Source organism: Papaver somniferum, chromosome 7, assembly GCF_003573695.1.
Source record: "Papaver somniferum cultivar HN1 chromosome 7, ASM357369v1, whole genome shotgun sequence".
Lineage (NCBI taxonomy): Eukaryota > Viridiplantae > Streptophyta > Magnoliopsida > Ranunculales > Papaveraceae > Papaver > Papaver somniferum.
In genome coordinates, this window is record NC_039364.1 from 257,908,663 (window position 1) to 257,918,200 (window position 9,538).

Genomic DNA, 9,538 nt, shown 5'->3' on the forward strand with positions numbered 1-9,538 from the left:
GAGCTTCTTGTAGGTACATTGATGCAGTAGTTCTCATGGTGAAATATAATTTGGACATACCTGCACAATTACGCAGTAGCAAAAGCTCACTTTGGGGGTCCCCTAAAGTCTGAATGGCCTGCATCAAGTTAACTGTTTTCTTCACACGGTCAAGGACAATATCACTACAAAACTGATGACTCAAACTGACAGGTCCTCCAAGAAGTTTGACACCTTCAGTTGGTCTGGCAACTTCTGTAGGAAAAACCTCTTCAAGTCGACTTCTTTCATCAATAGTAGGCCAAAAAAATTCAGTTTTCCGTAGATTGAGATGAAGACCAAGAACTGAACCTTCGGACTGGATGATTTGGAAAGCTTTGGAGACTTGCAAAGTATCGCCAATGATGGTACCATCATCTAGGTAGCAGGCCTGAAGGTCCAAGGAACAATGTGCAACAATCTTCTTCACTAGAGGATGCAAAGCTAAAGAAAAAAGTATGGTCCAAGTGGATCACCTTATTGGACTCCTTGAGCCGAAGACAAAGTAGATGTGCCATAATAAAGCCTAGCGGGAGAAGCATAACAAAATTCAACCCACCTAGATATAGTGGGGCATCTACGGCGCACTTCAGAAATCATACATGTTCTATCAACAAGGTTAAAAGCATTTTTAAAATCCACCAATAACATAGACATTAAATTGCTTGTTCCTTTTGCTTCTAAAATACGATTAACTGAATGTAATATAGCTTCACTACCACAAGGGTTACCAACACCAAACTGATAATCACCTAAATAAGCAGTCATATCCTTACTAACTGCGGAAGCAGCTACCTTGTAAACAAGTCTTCTCCAAATGGTTACTACAACAATTGGTCTAATATATCCTCCCGGTTTAAGTAATGGAGTTAATGGAGCACTTGCAATAAACTCACCAAGTAAGGGAGGACCTTTACCTGCAAGCAGTAGATTGACAATAGCAGTAATGGAAGTAAGAAGATCATCGGCTACAGCAGCAGCAGAACCACTAAAAGCATCTAAGAAATGCTGGACATAAGGCCATCCCTTCCACAAGCAGTACCTTTAGGGAGGCTCTTAATCCTGCCTACAACCATATCTTTGTTAGCAACAAAAACAACAAACTCAATGGATGCAAAGGGTATTACTGGTGGTGATGCAGCGGGATGTTTAAGCTTTAGAACTGCCAATGTATCTTCATTACAAGGAGCAACACCACTAGAAGTAAGAAGTCTAATTGCAGCAGTAAATGTTCCCTAACTTAATTTCCTTATACATAATCGCAAACTGGTGTCCTCTTGCTTATACTTCTTGCAAGGTAAAGGATGACTGGATAAGAGCTCATGGGCTTCAAGTAATTTTTGAACTAACTTAAAGCACCCATCTGGTTCTCTCAATTGAGAAATGACAGAAGTTATGGAAACAAACTGCAATTTCTGCCTCACACCGGACTTCGCTTCAAAACTACACTTAGGAATGTAATTTCTAAGGATACATATGGGAAACAGAAGCAACTTTACCCAAGAAGATATATCCATAGGATTAGAAATAACACCATCCATAGTATGTTTAAAAGCCCTAGAGAAACTAAGCCTACACTTAGCAGGTATATGCCTAACAGTACGGATTTGAGACCTAAAAACTTTATCCAATAACTCAACATCCAAACAAGGCAATCTATGTTCATCATCCACACAAATATCTTCATGAACATAAAGACTTACCTCTTCATTTGGTTTTTCTATACCATGAATGAGGAAATCCACATCTCTACCATTGAAGGGGGCCGGAATCGTAACACCATCATGTGCCTTGCAACACTTCCTCCAAGCATAGGGATGCATACAATGCGTACACAACCACATCTTAAGCTGCGAAAAAGCATCCTCCCATAAAGCATAGACTACATCATTAGTTTGAATTATGTCCCTGCATCTAGCAAATTCCGCACCATTAGCAAAATGTCTATCATTGATATGCTTAAAAAGGAACCTTGAACTAAACCCCTGCCTCTTATACCATTCTTGCACTGATCAAAACCCTTGAAAGTACATTGAATATAAACATTAACAGATTGGGAATCATGCACCTGAGAAATGGGACTTAAACATTGCCCATGGCTAGACTGAGAACCTCTAGGCATAATGTATATCAAAAAACCCAAAGATCATTAATTAGGGCTCAAAGGATGGGAATTTAAGATTTCAAAATAGGTGAAACCTCAAAATGCCATACATCATACCCCTAATTAAAACTATACATGAGATTTAAAAAAAAAAGAACCTCAGCAACACCGTGCTCTGCCTCTACTTTTCCCCTGTTGAGCAGATAGTGAAGAGCAAGAATGAAAAACAATTCAAAATCAGGAACCATAAGAATTTTTTTTTTCAAAACCTTTCTACAAACTCCTTCTCCAAACAGGGAAAGAAACAATTCATCCAATCCCTAAACAAAGATTACAAAAGATAAGGGAAAAAACTTCTTCAAGCTGTAACTAAAAATTCAGCAAAAACCCTAATTGAAAACTTCCTTCAAACAATGAAATCCCTCTTCTCCAAACTGGGAAGCAATTGCTGATAAGAAATTGAAGAAAAAGACCCAAACTCACTAAATCAACGCATTTTTGAAGAACCCTTCCTCCAAAACCTAAACTTCGAAACGAATTACAAACCCCGCTACTGTTTCTTAATTCCAAAATTGAAACACAAAAACTTCAAATCAGTTGAATATCCTAGCCCTAATTGTATCAAAAGATGTTCAAACGAATTGTACTGTCTTTAAATTCTTCTTCTTAAGTTCCTCTAAATAATGCAACGAACCCTCAAAACACTAATATCCCAAATCCCCAATTCTCTCTTCGATTTCATACACAAACCTCACAAACCCTAGTTTTAATTCCAGTAAAAACCCCCTAATTCCACCACTGATTCCTCTGATTGAATTCACACACAGAAGAAGAATATTTTCCTCTTTCTCGAGTTTCTCTCTATCGAAAATTTTCTCTCTCTCTCTCTCTCTCGAGTTTCTTTCTCTCGAAAATTTTCTCTCTCCCTCTCTCTCTCAATGCAACAACAATAAGAAAAAACATTACATAGAAGATAGGCCGATGTTGTCCTGGTATCATGTCGGTTCATACCCTGTTATGAGCTTTGGACAAAGAATCAGTATTATTACTACCTTCAAAATGATTACAACTTCCATCTATTACAACTAGTAAAATTGCAAGTGCGATGCACTTGCCACTCCAATCGACGTCGGAAAATTCCTAAAATGTATTCCGGAAAATTCCTAAAAGAAAATTGTGAAAAAGAACAACAAAAGTAGAGCAAGGTTAATTAGTAGATAAGCTAGAAGAACTGATTTATTAAGAATCATCTTGCTTGTTCGGTTGATTTATAATCTCACTTTTCCAACCTTTCACCGTCTCTTCCATTCTGCTTATAATTACAATGAAATCAAAGGTTTAAGATTTAATTTATCAATGAAAAAGGAAACTCCTAAATATTTAATGTCAATCTTCTTTATTTTTAAAAGTTTAGACATCATTTTATTAAATTTGTAGTGAATTTTCTTAGAAAAAATCATTGACTTTTCGAAGTTTACCATTTTTCCTGAGACTAAATTAAATTCTTATAAAGCATTCAACAAATTTTCTCAATTCTGCAGATTTGCCTTTGTAAAAATCAAAAAATTGTCAGCAAAAAAATAAAATAATTGAAATTGGTGAGTTATTACTACTTATTTTTAGACCCTGAATCTCTTTTGATTATTCTTTTGCAATTAAGAAACAGATAGGGGGATAGTGGATCCCCCTGTCTTAATCCTCTTGTTAGCTTGAAAAATTCCCCTGCATTTCCATTTAAGAATACTGCAATGGATGTCGTTGAAATGCATTATTCAATTAACTGACACCACTACTTACAAAAACCCACACTTTCCATAGTTTTTATTAGGAAATCCCAACTGACCTTGTCGAAAGCTTTCGACATGTCAACTTTAATACTTAAACCCCCAATTTTTGAATTTTTATGTACGCTTTCATTGTATAAATGAGTTCTTGGGCTACTATGACATTATCAGAAACCTGTCTATTAGACAAAAAAACCGACTGAAAAGGAGAAATCAGTTTATCTAGCATAACTTTCATTTTATTAGCTAATAATTTTGAGATTACCTTATAAGGGATGTTACATAGCCCAATTGGTCGGAAATCTTTGGGTGTTTTGGTTGTTTATATTTTGGAATTAAGAATATTTTTTTTTTGTTAAGTTTCAGGATGGAGTTTTTTTGTTATTCAAAAGTATTGAATTAGCCCCATCAGTTCCTTTCCTACCAGAGACCAATTATGATTGAAGAAGCAAACTGGAAACCATCAGGTCCCTGAGAATTTCCTTTCCTGGTGATGATAATATGATCGTATCCCAGACTCCTAGCCCTTGGTGCGACTTCATGTATCTGACCAACTCACCTATTTGGATAACCTACGGAGGTTCAACTTTCAAAATTCAAGTGTTTGCTTGAACGCAATGCGGATTCAAGTTTTTGGCGCCGAAAAATTTACTTTCTGCGCCAACTCACTAGGCGCTTTAAATCTCAGCTAAAATTTTATTGTCCAAATTAAAATCTAGCGGTTATGTTATTCATGCCCAATTAACGGATTCGCACTCTGTACGTTAAACCATTTGGCACTTTTTTGATTTAACTTTGAATCTCGATAGTGTTTGAACGTTGATTCAAGCTGATGTGTTGATCCTCCGATATTGAATCTTGAATCTCGATAAGATTAATCCCTAGGCTAACCACTATGGAGATTTAACTTACAACATCAACATCATTGCATGGTCCCTTGCACACTCCCTTGATTTTATGAGTGGTTAAGGGCTCACTTGAATGTGAACTTGAATCAATTCATGTGCGTCTTATGCTTTGCGCATAAGAAATCATTTTTGCGGTCAGTTATTAGGCTCAAAGAGACTTTTTTGTTTGTTTGAAGGAAACCAAATTTTATTGATATTAATCCTCAACTACAGTGAAGTGTTGCCCACCATATATTTACATTACTTGAAACTGTCCCTTGAGCTACGTCATGTGCAATTAAATTGGTGTCTCTAAGAACTGCTATGAATTTCACTTCATGGAATCCCTTGACACAGTCTCTAATAATGGAGAGAATAATATATCGAATACTCCACGGTATGTTGTTTATTGAACATGCAATAGCTTTTGGGATGTCAGTCACGTCCCTTCTACAATTATAGTAGTTGTGGACACACGAACTATGCGGGGTCCGAATGCCCGCAATCAATTGTTAAAGTCTAAAGAGATTACGATGATGATACCCTGATGTGGGTTCATTGGCTCAAAACCCGCGGGTTTATCATGACCTCCTCCAACTTCCCCATGCGTAGCGATTATGCATGGGGTACAAATATAAAAGGAAAACAACATATATCAGTAAATGCATGCGGAACTAAATGAATGTAAAGTGCTGAAATGTAAATAAGACCAAGGTTTACGTGGTTCAGCACTAAGGCCTACATCCACGGGGTTTGTTGTTCTGCTATATTATTCACGGTTACACAATAGTTGAATGACTTGGGGTTTACATATTTCTCTCCACTATGGGATTCCTTACCTTTGCTACTCTCTCTCTCTCTCTTTCCTGATGTTTTTTTCCGATCCCCTTCCCCCTTTGTGGAGATTGGGTATTTATAAGGTAGGAATGTGGGACCCATCTCTGATGACCGTTGGAACCTTATCTTCTAGTGTCTTGTGTCCATCACGCAGAGGTCTGCGTTTCCCCCTCGATCCCGCGGAGGCATCTTCGCTCGTTCCATAGGTCGGCCGACACGTGCACTGCTCAGAGTGTTTAATGCGGGTGGTTGAGGGGTCTGCTCGTGTCAGACAAGTGTCTTCTGCCCCTGTCAGTCCGTGTCAGCTGACTTTCTCCCCACCGTTGATCTTAGCTCCTCTTCTGGGGATGAGATAAAGCAACTCCTAGGGGTTTATTTGGTGCTTCGCGACGCATCGTGTTTTGATGTCTTGGCTTGCATGCTTTCCACGTACCTTTCTGTATACACGTGTCCGATAGTGAGATATATGTGTACACATTAGGGTTGCTATGTTGTCGTGGTTGTATTGCTATGAATGTGTTTTTTGATTTTTGGTTATTGTGTGTAACCTGTTCTTGATTTTATTCTTTCCGCAGCCATGTCTGACCGTCCGCGGCCTACCTATGAGACTCCTGATTCTAGGTTGTCGAGATCTCCTCAGCGTCGAGAGTCTCAAGATGATGTTCGTCGGAGTCGAGTGTCTTCCGGAGCGAGAGCCTCGTCTTCTCGGGAAGAGATTCCTCCGATAATTCCGTCTGGCTCACGGAGAGTCTTTAATCACTCAATGGTGCGTCCTCGTGAAGAGACTCGGAGTACGCAGGCTCCTCCCCGCGCTGTTGCTTTTGACGTTCCTCCTTTACGTTCGTTAGTGCCCGAGCATCATCCACGGTCTTCTCCAACTTTGAAGGGGAAGAATACAAAGGGCGTAGCTCCTGCGGCTGGATCTTCAAGGAATCCCCCCGTGAAGAGAAAAGCGTCTGAAGCGTTTGTTAGCTCATCCGGCCCCGCCGAGGAGGAAGAGGCTGCTCCCTTGATACGCAGTGTTTCTGTTAGCAGGAGAAAAGTAACCTTCAAGCATATCGATCTTGAAATATTCAAGGAGAAGCATGATCTCCAAGCCTTCGGGGTTCGGTTTTATGCCCCCGAGGATGATATCACGTATGAGCTGATCTCTAAGTACGAATTCGATGAATTTCACTTGTTAACGACGGTTGGGGCCTTCGAGGCTGGTCTGATGCTGCCGTTGTACAAATCGGGTGATTCCTTCTACTACGACGTGCTCGCTAGTCGTGAGGGTTCTTCCACAAATACTCATAGCCGTTCCGTATCCCAATTATCGGGGAATTATCTCCGCGCCCTGAAGGAATGCTATCTGCGGAGTAAGGGGGAAACGTCGATGACCTGCTACGTCCCTAATCCCTTGGAGAAGGAATGGTACACTCCTGAGAATTTTAATAACTCCTTCGGTGATTACGTCAATAGCAGGAATCGCAAGCCGTGGAGTGTCAGCCTTCAGAATCTTCCTGCTCCTCGAGGCGAGATTCGTCTGTTAAATGAGGTCAGCGATGCCAAGCTGAAGTATGTTCCTGGCACGGAGGCGTCCAATCGTCGGAAACTCTTCCCCGCGCGAGAAAGGATCAAACGTGATCATGACTACGAGTGGCACGCCACTGTCATTGAGATAGTAGGTCCGTGGGCTTACGGTTGGATTCCCGGTTCCCGCGGATGGCGGCCAACCGAGAATAGTAAGCCGCGCGAATCTCCTCCCGCTCGCTATGGAGATTTCTTCCCCTGGCGTCTGAACTTTGCGGGCATGAATTTTCCTTATGCCCTGGATGTCGTAGAGGGAGACGAGGAGGATGGTTCCGGTGCTATACTCCCATCGAAGAATATCTCAGCTGCTCAGGTACGCAGATTGTAGTTGTGTTTCGTTTTTATAACTTCCATCGGACGGGAAGAATAATTCCTTTGTGGTGTCGGTTTCAGGTATTGAAGAAGACAAAGATTAGGCCGAAGCAGTCTTCTACTATGGTGGTGGGTGAGGTTGAGGCCCAAGAAGAAGTTACTAGTCCTGTGAACGAAGAGTTTGCCGAGGACGAGATTACAGATGGGGAGGAACGTACTGGTACCTCCCCTATCAATGCAGAAGAAGAGGTCTTCGCTGGTCCCGCCGGTGATGAAGGAAGGAACAAGGGTGTAGTGGTGGATGATGTTGTCATCGAGGATGTTTCCGTCCCTGCTGGTGATGTCATGGATACCCTCCCCACTTCTCAAGAATTTTCTTTCGATCGGATGTATTCCATGGGGGAGTTCTTTGACGAAGCCCTCGATTTTCCCGAGGACTTCTCTTTACTTTCCCCTAATGACAATTGGGATGTTCTTGGTGGTGATGGTAATGGTGATGCTGCTGTAGAATGTGTTGGTGCAGAGGAGCCTGCTGTGCATGTAGGCGCGGGAGAACATGCCAACGTTCAGGCTGAGGGGGTCGAGTCGGTCAAAAGAAAATCTGTTGTTGACGCGCCCGCCGATAGTCTTCCCCAGTCGCCGATGTCTGAGGGTGAGGATGCCATCATGAGTTGGTTCAAGGAGAAGAATCTTCTGTTTGTCTCTCATCCTGCTCCTGTGGTTGTTGGGGAAAAGGAATCAACCGCGTATACCCGTCGTATGATGGAGATGTCTTCGAAGGCGCAGGTGTCTGAAGCCTGGGGAACAAGGTTGACCGTTCCCGAAGCTACCCTCGTGCCGGAGCCTCCTACTTCTGTTGCCGATATGATGGCTATTGCCGACGGGTATCAATATGGCTTCCCGCAACAGCGTGTGCTGGAGGTAAATTTTCGTACATTCTTGTTCGTGAGAATAGGACGCTTCGGTTGAATAATGTTTTGTCATTTTGATGTGTAGATGATGAGGAGCGAGCATTGCAACCACGTGCTATATCAGTTCTTTAAAGCAAAATCTCTGAAGCTCGAGGCTAAGCTTCGTCATCGGGAAAAGGAATTATCTGCGGCGGAGGTGGAAATAGAAGAGCTGAAGAAAAGCCTCAAGGAGAAAGAAAGACTGGGTGAAGCAGAGGCTGATCTTCGTTCAGAACTTATTGCAGTGCGCGCTGAGTTAGAGCAAACTCGTAGCCAAGTTTCCACTTTCACAGGTTTGGTTCTTTTCCTTCGCCGTTTGTCGTCATTCTTTTCTCTTAGTTGTTCTGTCTGAGTCTCCCCACCCTATGTCCAGTGGGTGGCATCCCCGAGCTGGTATGGCTTCGAAACGAAAGAGCTCGGCAAAAATCTCGTATTAGAGATTTGGTTGAGAAGATTAAGAGTGAGGCTAGGAAATGGGATGCTCGGGCTGAAGTATGGCGCGCGCGGCATGTTCAGATGGTCGACATGCAAAATCTGTACAACCATGATCGTGCTTTATTTGATGGCACACTGCTGTGGACCAGTGATAATCTGCGGGAATCCCGCGAGCGTACTTCCTTGTTGGAATCTAGGATTCAGCTATTGGAAGAAGAATTACAGACGGCGCGGTCCATTCCTCTTTCAGGGGTCCAAGATAATATGCTTGGTCTTGCCAGGGAACGAGATGATGCTCGTGCTGAAGTCTATGCTCTCAGCAATGCTCTTTCCGCGTCTCGTGTCGATGTAGCCCGTCTTGCTGAGTCTGAGAGGAATCTTGAAGTGTGCATGTATAGACTCAGCAAAGGGGTCTCAGAGATAAATAAAGAGGTCGACCACCTTCGTCATATGGACTCGATGAAGCAGGTAGAATTAGATGCCTCTCAATTTACTCTCACCAACCTTCAACTAGACTATAAGAAATTATCCGCGGAATATGATCATCTTGATGAAGCGCGAGATGCGGTTGTTAATGAATATGAAGAGGCTTCGGCTTGTGTCGAAGGTATAATCCCAATTCATCGAGTGTGATCTTGT